General features: G+C 36.0%; 1 protein-coding gene across 1 annotated transcript in view; it reads right to left on the bottom strand.

The window, feature by feature from the left end:
- ASCC3 (activating signal cointegrator 1 complex subunit 3) overlaps positions 1-11,231 on the bottom strand; it is a 449,567-nt gene extending 438,336 nt beyond the window's left edge. The window contains 1 exon segment of the mRNA XM_079148642.1: positions 10,975-11,231. The gene's annotated coding sequence lies outside the window, so the exon portion shown is untranslated.
- Positions 11,232-16,228: the final 4,997 nt, after the last annotated feature.

Here is a 16,228-nt window from a genome sequence, read left to right as displayed (position 1 = left end):
GTGGCTCCCAAAAGTTCCTGTGTTAATGCAGGAACTTTCGAAGTAAAATGTAAGAGCTATAACTAATAGCTGTAACCTAATCAGTTCATCCTACTTTGAGTGGACTTACTGGATGATAACTATAAAGCATGGCTGGAGAAGGTAGGTCACTGAGGATATGTCCTCGAAGAGTTGTTCTTCCCTGTAGTCCCCTTTCCCTGCTTTCTCTGTCTGCTTCCTGGCCACCATGAGGTGAGGTGCTTTCCTCTGCCATGTCCATCGATCATGATGTTCTGTCTCATACCCTGGGCCCAGAACAATGGATTCTACCATCAATAAACTAATTCTTCTGAAACCATGATCCCCAAACAAACTCCCCGCCTCCCAAGCTGTTCTTGGGTATTTTGGTCACAATGGTGCAAAGCTAACTAAAACAGTTCCCATTCAGGCTAGAAAACACATTGGAGCATGGAGAATAGAGGAAGCATAGGAAAGATAATTCAATACCCATATATGCACTTTTCATGTAATACAAAATATATAATGATTTGTTAAAAAAAAAAACTGTATGGGGCTATTATTCTCTTAATTTACTCAACTAATTATGTGTAACTGTAAGTTTCCTACCCAAAGATTGGGGGAAGTGGGGAAGCCTTGACAAGCATATTACCACATATCAGTCTTTATACTACAGAAGATCCCCTACAGTTATAGTAATATTTCTTTTAACAAAGCATAAGAAAATCATTTTCTTTAAATGACTTTAGGAAAACAATTGGCTAGAGTATTTCAGCTTCATATGAGGACAAGAAGAGTCAGAAAGAACATCTCACAAAGAACAAATAATTACTCAAATAACTCTCAAGAAAACCTGGAGCAGACCCACTACACATGTGCTTATTTTAAATCTGTCCACATCAGTCTAGTGGAAAAGGACCTGAAACAGATTATATCTAAAATGCATAATTCTCATTCCAAAGATTCAAAGAACATATGCCTGGTGCTTAATAAGCCCTGAAAAACTTATTTGAATCAAAACTCTGAATGTATCTTAAGAGATACATTCTTAATACCAAATGAAAACTCTAGTGATGCTATAGAATCAGCCTTAGATATTGAGAAGGAAAGGGTTTTCCTGACCTTGTACATCAGTCTTCTGTGTCACAATTATATAGAGCAACATTCCTTTCCTGAAGCATTTGAAAATTTGGCTCATTTTTACATTCAATCAGTGTTATTTATTCCAAATTTTTAAAAAATTAGCAAAGGCCTTAATCTTTCATTATAAATAGCTCTAATATTGACACCATGTAAGAGGCTGACGCACAGTTGGTGATAAAGAATGAAATGTCTACCTCTGCCTCTCAAATATAGATAACTGGAAGCTAAATTTTCATAAATCAGGACTCAAATCAATCTATACAGTAAACAAGAAACAGAAAAACAGAAAGAACTGACAGGGCATTACAATTAGAATCCTCCCTTCCCCTCTCAGCTTCCTGGTGCCCTGAGCTGCTTTCCTCCTCCATACCCTTCCTCTATGACATTCTGCCTCACCTCCAGCCCAGAACAATGGAGTCAGCTGTTTATGGACTGAGACCTCTGAAACTGTGAGCCCCAATTTAACTTTTACTCCTCTAAAATTGTTTTTGCCAGGATTTTTTGGTCACAGCAGTGAAAAAGAGGATTAAAACATACTTGATCTTTCTGAAAGGATGTAGCGTATAACCTAAAATTACATGACATTCTAGTACATATTCAATATTTATGATGTGATTTATAATAACCTAATCATATGAAGAGGGTACTCTCTTCCCTCTGTTATATCAGTCAGAAATGTGCCGTGACAAATACAGTCCATAGAAATATTTTCTCTGTGCCTTGTTCTCAGCTGACATGCCATTTTCCTATGATACTCCATCTAGTTACAGCTTCCTAAACTGAAAGATGTTTGAAAGGGTCAAGACCATTTTCCTCATTGTTTCCCACATTTTTAAATTCCAAGACATTTTTCTTTGCAATAAATTATAAATAATAAAACTGGGGGCAAAAACAGGTTTTGTGGTTGGGGTTGGGATTCAGCATAGAGTGCTTGCCTGTGACGCTCTGAGTTCAATCCTCAGTGGCACATAAAAATAAATATATAAAATAAAGGTATTATGTCCATCTACAACTAAAAAAATTAAAAAAACAAAAAGAATTTTTAAATTTTTAAAAAATTGAATCACTGAAAGAATCAACATGCTTTAAAAAAGTATCAAACATTAGGAAAATATTTTTAAATTCACCTTTTTTTGTTCGTTTGTTTTTTAGTGCCAAGGAGTGAACCCAGGGACTTAACCACTAAGCCATATCCCTAGCTCTTTTTATTTTGAGACAGGGTCTAGTTAAGTTATTTAGGGCCTGGCTAAGTTGCTGAGGCTGGCTTTGAACTTGCGATCCTCCTGCCTCAGCCTCCCAAGTTGCTGGGATTATAAGTGTGTGCCACTGCTCCTGGCCTAAATTCACATTTTGATGTTTTAAAAATGACAGAATGAGGCTTTCACAAATTTCTAAACAGTAATGTCATGTATCTCTCTAAAGATCGCAGGTTAACTTTTTTTTAATGGAGAAGATATTATGAAAATCATAACTGACAAAACTTTTTAATAAAAATATCTAATCTTTTTAATAAAAATGAATTACTAATTCAATGTATGTTGCATTCTGATCTTAAAAATACTTCTAGAAAAATTATCTGCACTATCTAATGTCAGTAAGTTATCACACTTAAGCACTCCTCTCCATGAATGACTTCTAAACAGTTGAAGACATCTGTCATCCTACTCCAAGTTTTTTCCTCACCACAACGGTCAATTCCATTTCTATCAATCCCCCTCAATATGCCTTGATTTACATTCCATTGTACAGAAAAATGTAGAAACATACGTAAAAATCTCATACACCAGCTTCAAGGACTGAGAGGAAAGGAGTGAAGTGACAAAAGGAAAAATGTAAATGCTATTTATTTAAAAAAAGAATGCTACGATGCAAATAAAAGTTAATACTTGGTAAATTTGTGTATGAAGTAAAGTGTTAACATCATTTTCTGAAATTTTCCATATTATTTAAATATTATACAATTAAGTTTTAAGTAAACAGTCTAATAAGAGATGATGATGGATGATTATGAAAGCATCAAACTAAATGTCTGGAACCTATAGGTTTTGAAAACACTACTCTGAAAATTCTCAGGTTTATAAGAAAGTAAACATCTGAATGTTGACCAACAGGAGTCTCTTTTCATATTCTCACCCATAATGTGCTTCAATTTTATTTTGCCCAAATCAATTCTGTCATTTCCAATTCAGAGTCCACTCTCCATTCTCTTTGATATAAAAGGAAGAAGCAGACTGAGTAGATTAATAAGTCTATTTTTTTTTTCTTTTTAATATCCAAGTACATGCTCCAAGGAACAGACTGATAACAGCAGCTTAAAAAAAATTTTTTTTTTTTTTTTTTGGCTAACTTTAATGTTTCCTCAAGGACAGGCATCCCAGGTCTTACAAATCTTCATGTGTCCTTGGTTTGTATACTCTTCTATATTCAGTGCATACTTTAAAATACTTAGGCACAGCAACATCAGTTTTTTGAAGTAACGCCCCTTCCTAATCTTCATTTATATGTGATTTCACTATCAGGATTACACTTTCAAAAAACCCAAACACTGATAATATACTTTTTTTTCTTTTGGTAGTGCTAGGGATTGAACTCAGGGCCTTGTGTAGTACTTGCTAGGCAAGCACTCTACCAACTAAGCTATATCCCCAGCTCTGACAATATACTTTTGCACTCATATTCTCACACCAAGAATCATACAAATCTTTCCTCTAAACTATAGTTGCCAGACTTAGCAAATAAAAATACAAAATGTAGAGATTAATTTGAATTTCAGGTAAACAACTTCTTTTGGAAAATTTTAAAATGCTACATTTTTTATATTTCCTAATATTTTAGTAAGTAAATATATATTTGTTGTTCACCTGAAACTTAAATTTAACTCCATATTCTGTATTCTATCTCAAGATAGTAATCCAACCAAGGAAAGCTATAATTTAAATCACACAACAATCTAAAAAATGTGTTATGAAAATGTTCTTTATTCCACTTTTTATCTAGCACTGATCTAAAAAAATGCATCTGATAATTTTATCAATGAGTTTGCTAATTGATTCAAGAAAAAATTACTTAAGTCCTAAGAATACAGTGATAAAGAGATACTGCCTTGAAACTATCCCCTTTCCTTATCTGTAATATTTTTTCCCCATTAAATCATTCCCCAAACATAAGAATACACTGTAGTGGTTTCCATATTTTAAAAACCTCTGCTCTAGCCTCTTCAATTACCACTTCACTTTTCTGCTTCCTATCTATAGCAAAAATTCCATTCCAATAAGCTTTTTCCTCTATTATTCCAGCTATTAAGGTCACAAATAGCCTTAGCATTGCTAACTCCAATGTTATTTCTCAGTTATTACAGGTATGGTGGCATATGCCTATAATCTCAAAGATTCTGGAGGTTTAGGAAGGAAGACCCCAAGTTTGAAGACAACCTCAGCAACTTAATGAGACTGTGTTTCAAGATAAAAGGAATGGGGATGTAACTCAATGGTAAACCACTCCTGGGTTCAATCACGAGACCCCCACACCCCAAAGAAGAAACATGTTTGGTATTTGTCCTGGGTTTTCAGCAAAGAGCACCTAAAACCCTTGGAATTTCCTGAGTTAGAGAAATCTCATCTTACATTCGTTCATAGCAAGTCCTTTTTGATCATACCTCAGTTTATGCTAATAAAATGACAGGTTGGGCCAGTAACCAAAAAGACCAAGTGATTTGAGGGCTCGGATTTTCGGCACCACCCATTAGTCTCTGGGAGGAGCAGGTTAAGAGGCTACAGATTAAACTCTATAAAATGAATACCTGAAGAAGAAATGATGAATTTTCAAGTTGGTGAAACCACCTACCAGCTTGTAGGTAGCACACCCCAACTCCAAAAGGGACAGAAACTCCTTGAGTTGGGTCCCTTCTAGACTTTGCACCAGCATTCTTCATCTGTCTCCTCTACAATATCCTTTATAATAAACAGATACAAATAAAGTGTTTCCCTGAGTTCTTTGAGTCACTCTTGCAAATTTTTTTAACTCAAGCAACACGTAATGGGAACCCTGGATTTATAGCAAATGAGTCAAATGCTTAGAAGGCCCAGACTTGTGATGGCATCTGAAGTGGGGCCAGTTTTATGGACCTTTAACTTATAGGATCTGAGGATAAGTCCAGGTAGATAGTGGCAGAATTAAATTTAACTGTAGGACATACATAGCAAGTATCCAAGAATTGATCAATGAGGTTTAAAAAAAAAATGCACATATGGTGTCAGAAGTATTCTGTAAAGAAATGTTGCGGTGCTTCACAATTTCTATCAAGTTTCTACATATGAACAAGAATGGTTCTCTTCTTTTCCTTTTATTTTAAAATAATTCTTTTTTGGGTTTTGGGGTTTTTGTTTTGTTTTGTTCTGTTTTTTTTTGTTGTTGTTTTGTTTTGTTTTTTGTTTTCTGTTTTGGTACTGGCAGAATGAACCCAGAGGGGTTTAAACATTGACCCTCATCCCCATCCCTTTTTATTTTTTTATTTTGAGACAGGGTCTCACTAATTTTCTTAGGGCTTCGCTAAGTTGCAGAGGCTAGCTTTGAACTTCAGATCCTCCTGCCTCAACCTCCTGAACCACTGCCATACCTGCTAGAATAATTCTTCTTTAAAACCTCAGTAACACTGCTGCTCTCTCATCTGCTTAAAATCTTATCTCTGGATTATCTTCAAAGGCCCCAAAGAATGTTCTATGTTTTTAATTGATCCCTTAAATGCGCCTCCTTGTTCATTATGGTATATCACATAGGCCTTCCTTCCAATGATATAACAATATCAACAACATCAACTGCTCCTTCTAGAGATGCCACATAGACAATTCCCTCATTTCCTTCAGGTCTTTACTCAAATATCTTAACAGAGAAGACTGTCTTAGTCATCCTATTCAAATAATACTGCCCTCCTTGATCATTCTCTTGTACCCAACCCACTTTACTCCACAGCATTTATCATATGACTCACTTTCCATGCTTATGTCAGCTTGACCCAACAGACTATGAGCCTAGCTCCCTACAATACCCAATACACTTAACAGTGTCTAGGGCATAGTAGATCCTCAAAAAATACTTATATAACGAATGGAGGAAATGACAGCATAAAGGAAAGACAAAATTGCCACAAAAAAAAGGGCTGTATTTTACTTAGGTTCCCATACATCTATTTATATCATCTTCAAAGCCTCAAAAATATTTTTCACAAAAATTTGATTATTTAATATTAAGAAATAAAATGTTTTACAAAGTAGTAAATTTCCTTGAACATGGAAGAAAAGTTTTTATGTCTTTCCCAAAAATCGAACATGTTGTGGTTTATTCAATTCATGATGCCATTCCTCCAAAGAACTCAAAATTGTACATGTAGATGCTTAATTCCAAAATTAATATTTAGGCAAGCATTTTTAAATCTCAAACTAATAAAGCAGAAAAGAAAAAGTAAGTAAAAGAAAAGTCAATAGTTGCTAAACCCTAGGAGAGAGATGGGCTAGGGATAAATCACAGTAGATGAATGTAGCAACAGCTGTCACTCATTTCACCGATATTTCCTAACTGGTATGTCTACTACACCATGCTGGGTAGACCAAGCTAGCAAAAATCAATCCAGTGCCTATCCTTGTAAATACTGCAGGAAAAATTACCCACAGATTTGTGTTAAGACAGCAGAAAGTGCAGGAGCACAGGACTCACAGGAATAAATGAGGGAAAAGGTCTATAACAGAGATTTTTAATAATAGGAGGCCAAAAAGACCAGAAAAATCCAGAATTGTGGAGTCATCAAAACAAAGAGAAGAGAAAGTCTTAAAAAAGAGGTAGTAGTTAACCAGGCGAAATGCTATAAGATGAGGTCAAATACCCATTGGATTTAGCATTTCAGCAATGTTCTTCTAATGATCTGTTTTAATAAATAATGTATGAACACATTAGTTCTGAATAACTGGAGTTAAATCAGCCACTCATCAAACTTCCTAATAATGCACTCATTTTCTTTCCAAGCTGGTGATCAGACTCAAAAAATGACAAGGCCTTGCCTCAGGTCAATACACTGAAGAGTCCTACAAAGCCAGGAACCTCACACTGATCTTCAAGAGTGCAGAAGTAGTATATTTTTTGCTTTTTCCCAGTACCTTGTGTGGTTATTGGCCTGTGCTTAGGAACTCAATAAATATTTGTTGGGTGATGTGTATTCACAGCATCAAACCATGAAGCTGCCCAAAAGTGATTTTTAGGTTACTTCTTACCACTCCAATCCTCAGCATAAAGATAATGCTAATATCATGGCAAAGTTTCCTTCACTCCTTGAAGAATGTTCAGTAAGACTCCCTAGTGCTAAAGGTACTACTCAAAAGCAGGCCTCATTTTAGAAAATACATTCACACTGGAAAAGATGCACAATTATTTTTGTAAATTGAGTTATCACCCCCAAATTAATTTCTTCTTCAATATCACTTATGTAGAATGTCATAATTAAGTTGGTGTGTTTACTTCTATTTATGCTTAAGAGAAGAATTTAACATTTTTACATAATTCCATCTAATTAACCTAAAGGGCATTCTATTCACTTTTTAAAAAAAGGAAATGAAATATTCCCAAGTAGAGGAGTTATTTCCACAGTAAGCATGAATTTCCTCTCTTAAAAAAAAAAAGGAATTTGCACTTTTTCTCATCGAATTCTATATATCATATTTATTAGCTAGCCATAACTGAATACCTAGCCATTACTTAATTTAAAATGACCTAACAAAGCTTTGAAAATGGTGGAAAACATTAGCAACTGCTTCTCTACTCCACAATCCTGAGGAAAGTTACTTTGCCTCTTTTGAAGTTCAGGTTTAGTGAGACAGATAGTATCCAAAAGTAAGTTGAGTTCATAGGTTTAAAGTAGAATTTCCCCAAAATACAAACTGTTCATAATCACAGGGGAGTTTCTTGAAAATTTGTATTTCTTAGACACCATCCCTAGAAATTCTGATTCAATAGTTTAAAAGACAATCTTTGGTCTAGGGATTAAATAAGTAGGTATAAACTTTTCCTTCTTCATATATAAATATTCACCAATCCCACAATTATCTTATTAAAATACATCCGAAGATTTCTTAATGCTAACTGTAAATTTCTTACTTATTACTAGGATTTTTAATTATGTGCCTCTCTAAATTGCAACCTCACTTTCCATGTTACTATAAACCTCTGGTAATGAATGTAATTCCTAAGAATACTTATTGGAGAGTTAATCACAGAAGCTGAGGAAAATGAGCCAAAATATACCAAAACCAGCATGATAAATGATACTCAATCTTGATTTAAAAAGGTCCCCAAGAGTAAAGTCTAGTTAAATAAAAATGAGGAGGGGAAGAGCAGACACAGTAGAGGTAAAACAAAAATAAGGAAAACTAAGTTCAGATGCCATTTTTTGCTTCATGGTGGAAAAATCAGCCAATCTATTATCAATTTTCTCATCAATAAAAAGGGTTTACAAAATGACTTTTAATGGCCCTTTCAGACTGCAAAATCTTACTAAATAGAATGCTCAAACGAATTAAACTGTATTATCTCTGAATCAAGAGTTAGAGATGGCATAGAAATAAGAAAACTTGATAGTGAATAGATAGAAAAATGAAACCAAACAGCAGCTTTATATTCATTTCTTCATCCACTTGTAAAATGTAGGACTTCAATGTGAAATGTGATGGTACTTTTTGTTTTGTGGTACCTGGGATTGCTCTATCACTGAGCTACAACCCCAGCCCTTTTTATTTTGAGACAGTCTCGCTAAATTACCAAGGCTGCCTGGAACTTGTGATTTTCTGCCTTGGCCTCCTGAATAGCTGGGATTACAGGTGCACACCACCACGCACAGCCTGAAAATTATTTTATATAGTATTTTCAATATTTTTGTTCATGACACTTGTTTGTGGAATTTTCCGCTTATGATGGAAAAGTTTCAGATTTTTTGATTTGGGGATTAGAGATATTCAACATGCATCTCCTCCTTGGTAATCCTGTACTTTCTCTATCAATAAATGCTGTTCTTGCTAAAATTTCAATTTCAAGTAGACATCTCAAAGTTGAAAACTATACCACCTTATATCATCACATTTTTAGTACTGAAAGAATTTATGCCAACTCTCTCAAGGAAGGTGTTACCAAGTAATACATTTACAAGTCAATAAAGACATGTCTGAGAAATATGGCTTTATGCAGAGAACTCATGAATCACAAGTAATTAACATACGGGAAATTAATCAGACCAATGTACAGAATGGAAAAATAATAACTTGGGGGGGGGGGCTGGGTACTGAACTCGGGGGCACTTGACCACTGAGCCAGCCCTATTTTGTATTTTATTTACAGACAAAGTCTCACTGTGTTGTTTAGTGCCTCGCTTTTGCTAAGGCTGTCTTTAAACTCGACACCCCCCTGCCTCTTCCTCCTGCCACAGCCTCCCAAGCTGCTGGGATTACAAGTGTGGGAATAAAGACTTTTAAAGGCATGTATACTGTCTTTTTAACCAAAGACAATATCAAGTCAGGCTGTTCAAGTAAAATGTCTGTTCCTCTTTAAATGCCAATTACACATAAACATCTACAATAATTTAATCTTGTAAAAAAAAAAGTCTTGCCTTGATCAACTAGATATCCATGGTATGAAAAAGAATCCTAGTCAAGATTCTCAGATTCTCTCTTAAAAGGGTGCCACACTATACAAAGTTCCATGAGCACAGACTGTATCTATTTGCTAGGTTTGCACAGTCTTGGCACATATGAAGACATGAATGACAAAAAAAAAAAAAAAACTGACAGGGCTCAAGAAAGCTGTTATAAAAAACTAAGTCACTTTAAGACAAAGATTATTTAGCCTACACTTAACTGTCATCTCTAGGGATCATTTTCTTCATGCAAGACTAGTATATAACCATCATTAAAAATAAAAGATATATAACATGGACTGAAGCATAATCCACACCAGAATCAAAAGCTTAATTCTCAACTTTTGTGAACACTCTTTCTGTGAAAATTAGAAAAAAAAAAAAAAAAACTAGGAAACATAAAATCTGGTTATGGAGATATCTCCTATTCAATCTAACCTTAACTTTTGGAAAGACTGACTGAAAACAGATTATCAATTTGAATTGCACATGTGATACCATTTATGTCAAACTTTTAACTGTCACTAAAATTACTCTTCTTTTAAACCAAAGAATAACAAATACCGGAGAACACTGAATTCCATTAATAAGTTAATTTATGATATGTAATCTATCTTTAAAAACCACCCACCTACCCATGTCACCTCCTTTGCACACACATACACGTTTACTTGTTTCGAAATGTCATTCTAGATTCCTTAAGTGCTAAATTCATCCACAATTCACCATAGTCAACTCCCAACCCAGTCTGTTCACTTTTCTTTGTGTGTGCGTGCCAGGAGGGATATACCAGGAGGCAGATTTTCCTCCCAAAATCTACCCAAAGGAAACTGTCACCACGGCTTTGTAACCAAAATATAATAATAATGATGAAAACAAATTACCCCCGCACATGACACATGAATAACCCCAAGTGGCCACGTTGTGGCCTTTACACCTGGGAAGTAAGTGGCTCCGGTTCTCTTCAGATCCCCACCCCCACCTACAAACTACAGGGCTGAGCCGGGATAGGTCCCGGCAGATGCGTTCCAGGCTGAGAGAGGGGTGACAGCTCAGGGCTTGCCCGGGCTGACGCAGGCCGGCCCAGGGGTCCTGCGGTCCCGCACCCGCGCGTCCCCCGCGGCTGCACCCTGCTCCTCCTCCCACCCACTCCTCCACCTCCTCACCTCTCCGCCACGCTCACGCGGTTCCCATCACTCCGCCTGCTCCTGCCTCCGCGCTTCCCTCCCTTTCGGTTTTATTTCTACTTCCCACGCCTGGCGGGGAGCGGAGGGCCGTGACGAGGATGCCGGTGGGCAGCTGCGCGCCCCTCTCCTCCACGTCTCCCGCAGGCCTTTCTGGGGTCACTCCCAGTCACCCCGCACCATGCGCGAGGGCTGCCCCACCGCGGGACAGACGCACAGACCCGGCAAGGAGTGACGGCGCTGAGCCGGCGCGGGCCTACACGTCACCCGCCCGCACCGGCGCCAACGTCGACACGTCGTCTCTGCTGCCCTCCGCCCCCGCCCGCGTACGCGCGCCACCGCCCCGCCTCCCCGCCTCCCGCCTGCGCGGCCTCGAGGAGTAGAGGCCCGAGGCCGCGCTCCGCGCGGGTGCGCGCTCCCGCAGCATCGCTGATGGGCGAAGTGCCTGCACCAGGCCAACGCGGCCATCTGCTCTCTACGTGTGTCTTCCCCTGGAATTGCTTCATTTTGCCATGTCTCCCGACCGCCCATCTCTGATGAATGTACAGAGGGAATAATGCCTATTGCAGGTGAAAGAACAGCAATATGAATGAAGAACTGGGTTAATTGCCACCGTCGTCATAAACCAGAGCCCTCGGACTGCTGGACACTTTACACAAGGTTCTCTGGTCTCAAGACCCTCTTCCCCTAACTTGTGGATCCTCAGCTCAGTTCTTCTAAAGTTACCTCTGCCACTCAATTCATTGGTCAGGGACCTCTGCCAAAAACAAAAGCCCAAAGATGCCTTAGCTCAGTTGAAAAGACAGGAAATGATTTTAAACTGATGTAAAGAACTGTGCGGTGTATGTGTGTAGAGTTCTGGACTAAACAGCAAGGACCCAGAGATGATATGAGTGAATGTATTGTGATTCTCTTACTGCAATTCGCCTTCTTCCTATGGTATTGTGTCCTGGTGCCTAGTTGAACTCTTTTATAGAGAAGCAACCAATAAAGATCCAAATATACTCTTCACTTGCCAGACCACATCTGAAGTCCTGTATTCAGTTGTAGATTAAGCATTTTAAGAAGAAATCAGTCAAGTTGGAATTATTTGAGATAAGTGAAAAATCATGAAAATAACTAGAAGTCATTGATGGAATTTCAGAGAATTCCCCTAGAAGAGAGAAAGCTACAGGATTATCTCCAAATACATAAAGAACCATCATGTGAATTACATTTGTTTCATGTAAAGTTCAAGGAAACAGATTTCAGATTTGAAGAAGATCCTTTTCTCGCACAAGCAAAGGAAGTATGTGTACCTTAGCATGTGTGAATACCTCCACCACTAGATTTGTCTTTCTGCCTCCAGATAAACCAAATGCTCATTTAATAGGGACTTGTTGCAGAAGAGTCACATGTCAAGAGAAGAATTAGTTGATCTTGTTAAAGTCATTTCCAACCTTGATATTTAATGAGTACCTTGTGAGGAGACAAGTTACCTTATAAAACAAATGTATCGAAAAGCAAATAATGAAGGGATGGCACATGATAATGGGCAGGTGCTTGACAGATAGGTCCCATCAGAGTTCCAGAAGGTTAAGGGAAAAGGAAGTAGGAAACAGACTATATAGAACTTCCCCTATTCAAAATTGATACTGGGAATGTGACTTGTTTAAATTGAGACTACTAATAAGTGCAAAATATATTTTGCATTTTGAACACTTGGTAGGAAAACAAATGCAAAATATCTTAATTTTTATACAGATTACATGTTAAAATAATATTTGGTACATATCAGGTCAAATAAAATATATTAAAATTAATTTCATTAGTTTATTTTTCACTTTTTAAATATAACTCCTGGAAAACTTAAAATTGTATTATATTTCTTTTAGGAATTCCAGTAGAAAATATATTTCATTGATCTCTTGATCTCTAAAAACTGTCTTTGGCCTGTTTTTAGGCCCAGGAGTGTTTCCCAAATGTTAATGAAAAGCCACTCTTGTGAAGATGGACCATCATATAGAGGAGAAAGATGTTCCAGAAACTGTTGGGCTTTGCTTATGGTTAAACAAGACTGCAGATATATTACTGATAATGAGTAACCAATTTGTCTATAATGGTAGGTTCTTTTTATTAATATTCTTTTAATATCTGGTTAACATTTTAAATGTGCATAATGATAGGGATCAGTGTATTTCACATACAGGGTATACCAATCACATCCAGACCTCTTTAATTACTATTCTACATTAAGGTCAACTATTTTTAGCTTTTGCCTATGAGAGAGAATTGTCTGGATAATTCCACCTAAAATAATCTCTTCCATATCCATCCATTTTGTTGCAAATAAAAGGATTTCAGTTTCTCAATGACTGAATAATATTCTAGGGTGCATATAAGCTATATTTTTGTACATTCATCTGTTGATAGACACCTAAAATGATTCCATATCTTAACTGTTATGAATATGTACATAATAAGAATAAATGTGAAATATCCCTTGGTGTGTTGATTTTCTTTTGGATATATGCCCAAAAGTAGAATAACTGAATCCCATGGTAGATACATTTTTTATTTATTTTATTTTTTTTTTTCGCAGTTCTGGGGCTTGAACCCAGGGCCTTGTGCTTGACAAGCAAGCACTCTATGAACTGAGCTATATCCCCAACCCCATTTTTTAATATTTCTATAAACTTCCATACTCTTCTGTATAATCACTGTGCCAGTTTCCATTCCCACCAATAGAGTGTAAGAGTTGCTTTATCTCACATCCTCACCAGTATTTGTTATTTTGGGGTTTCTGAGAATAGAAATTCTAACTAGTATGTGATAATATCTCATTGTGGTTTTGATTTGCAATTCCCTGGTAGCTAGTAATATTAAGCATTTCTCATACATTTGTTGGCCATCCATATTTCTTCTCTTGAGAAATGTTTGTTCAGATCACCAGTTTTTTAATTGAATTGCTAAGGGTTTATGTTAAGTTTTTTGAGTGCATTACATATTCCTGATGTTAACCTCTGTTAAATGAATAGTTGGCAAATATTTTCTCCTGTTCTGAGGTTCTTTCTTTACTCCATTGATTGTTTCCTTTGCAGTGCATCACCTTTTCAGTTTGATGTAATCCCACTTATCCATTTTTGCTTTTGGGGTCCTATCCACAAAATCATTGTCTGTACCATTGGTTCAAACTGTTTCACCTATCTTCTAATAATTTCACAGTTTCAGTCTTACCTTTAGATCTTTGATCAATTCTGAGTTTCTTTTTATACAATATGAGAGGGATCAAATTTCAATGTTCTGCATGTGGATATCCAATTTTCCCAGCACTGTTTGCTTGTTTGTTTTTCGGACTCAGAGCCTTGCACATTATAGGCAAGTGCTCTACCACTGAATTATATCACCAGTTCTTTTTATATTTTGAGAGAGAGCCTTGCTAAATTGTTCAGGCTGATCTCAAACTTCCAATCCTCCTGTCTCAGCCTCCAAGCTAGCAATAGTTAATAACTAGCAATAGTATAGAGAAAGTGAAGCTTTTATGTTGGTAACACAGAGTAAAGTCTTTTTTTTTTTTTTTTTTTTCTGGTATTCAGGAAAAGCATCCTGAGAACTTGCTCCTTGACTATTCATCCTAAAATAAAACAAAGTAAAACCTGGTGTTTGGCATTCCTGACCCTGCCCTATATATCCCAGTTTTTTATTTACAATTACTACATAGGAGAGAAAGCTGGGAGACATCCTACTCACTAAAGGCAAACTGTATCAACTACCAGTTATTCATAAACACCAGATGAAGAATTATCAGGAAAATCTACATTATAAAAAAGAAAGACAATGGAAAACAAACTTAAAAAAAAAAACAAATATAATTCATGAAATAAAAAAGAATATTTGGAAGAATTCCAATTCATATCCTCTGGTATTTGGAACATGTTATATCTGTAAGATATGAACAAGTTACTCTGAAAAAAGGAGCAGAAATGAAGAGTTCTTTTTTATACTGTAAGTACTGGGATTACCTAATTTTAAAAATTAAAGTACTAAGTATTAAATCAAAGAAATCTTCTAGATGATAGCATACAAAGAAAGACACAGGTAGAAAATTTGAGAGAAAAGATTAACCAAGGACAGCCTATCTAACAGATATAACATTCAAAATGGAATAAAAAATTATGTTTGTTCTTGTTTTTTTTTTTTAATATAGAAGAAAATTAGTTTTCACACTGAGGCTATTCACAAGGTACTAAAAATAGATGAAAAAAGATTCATAATAGGAGACATTATGGTGTCGTCGTCATCATCATCATCACCATCATTATCAATCCCAAAAGTTTTTAAACATAAAGGACATGTTATAACTGATAGGACATGAGGATCAGTCCTATCAGTAACAATGGATAGTAGATGACAATTACAGAATATTTTCAAAGTTTTAATGACAGATATTCTTCAGTCTAAAATTCTGTACTTGTTCAAATTATCAATTAACTATGACAGCAAAATAATATTATTTTCAAATTAGAAAGAACATAGAACATTTTCCTCCTGGTGATTTTTAGAAGATTACTAAACCATATACTCCAGGAAAACAAGGACAAATGTGGGGCTCAGGAAAAAATGTACCAGCCTTAGAAAAAGGCAAAAGAACAACTATGCAGCAAGTCTAGAGAGCAAGCAGTATAGATAAGAGCAAGAACAGAAAAGTAGGGCAATACAGGGAGAAAATAGGGTCCAGAAAAAAAAATCTATGTATTTGTTTTTAGATAGAAAATAATTAAAATATTGACTGTAGAAGGAAAGAATCTATAAGAAAGAGATGAGGTAAATAAAGAAATCATGACGTGAAGGCAGACAAGGATACACTGAAGATAATGAGTAAAACTATTCTTAATTTTGACAAAAGAATGTTTGCCTATGAGACTAGAAGGAAGACATAGTGGATGCTTGAAAATACAGGAAAGTTTAAGGTACTGATGAATATATAGCTATAAATATTTTAAAGTTAAATATGCAATATGAAAGTTATATTTCTTTGTAAACAATTATGAATTGTTTAGTACATATTTTAAGCTACTTCTTAGAAGGTAGTATAACAAGTTAAATTTTCATTAAAATAAAATACAGACAAAAGCCAACTTCAAGGATGCAGTCGTAGGTTAGGTTTTGAAAAGCAACACCACTCACAGTCAACACAAATATATGAAATGAAAGCTAAAAGTACACTGTTCTCAATTGGTATCCAATTGGTGGCCCG

This window comes from Sciurus vulgaris, assembly GCF_902686455.1.
Source record: "Sciurus vulgaris genome assembly, chromosome: 7".
In the NCBI taxonomy this organism is placed as follows: domain Eukaryota; kingdom Metazoa; phylum Chordata; class Mammalia; order Rodentia; family Sciuridae; genus Sciurus; species Sciurus vulgaris.
This window is presented reverse-complemented; position numbering and strand designations above follow the sequence as displayed.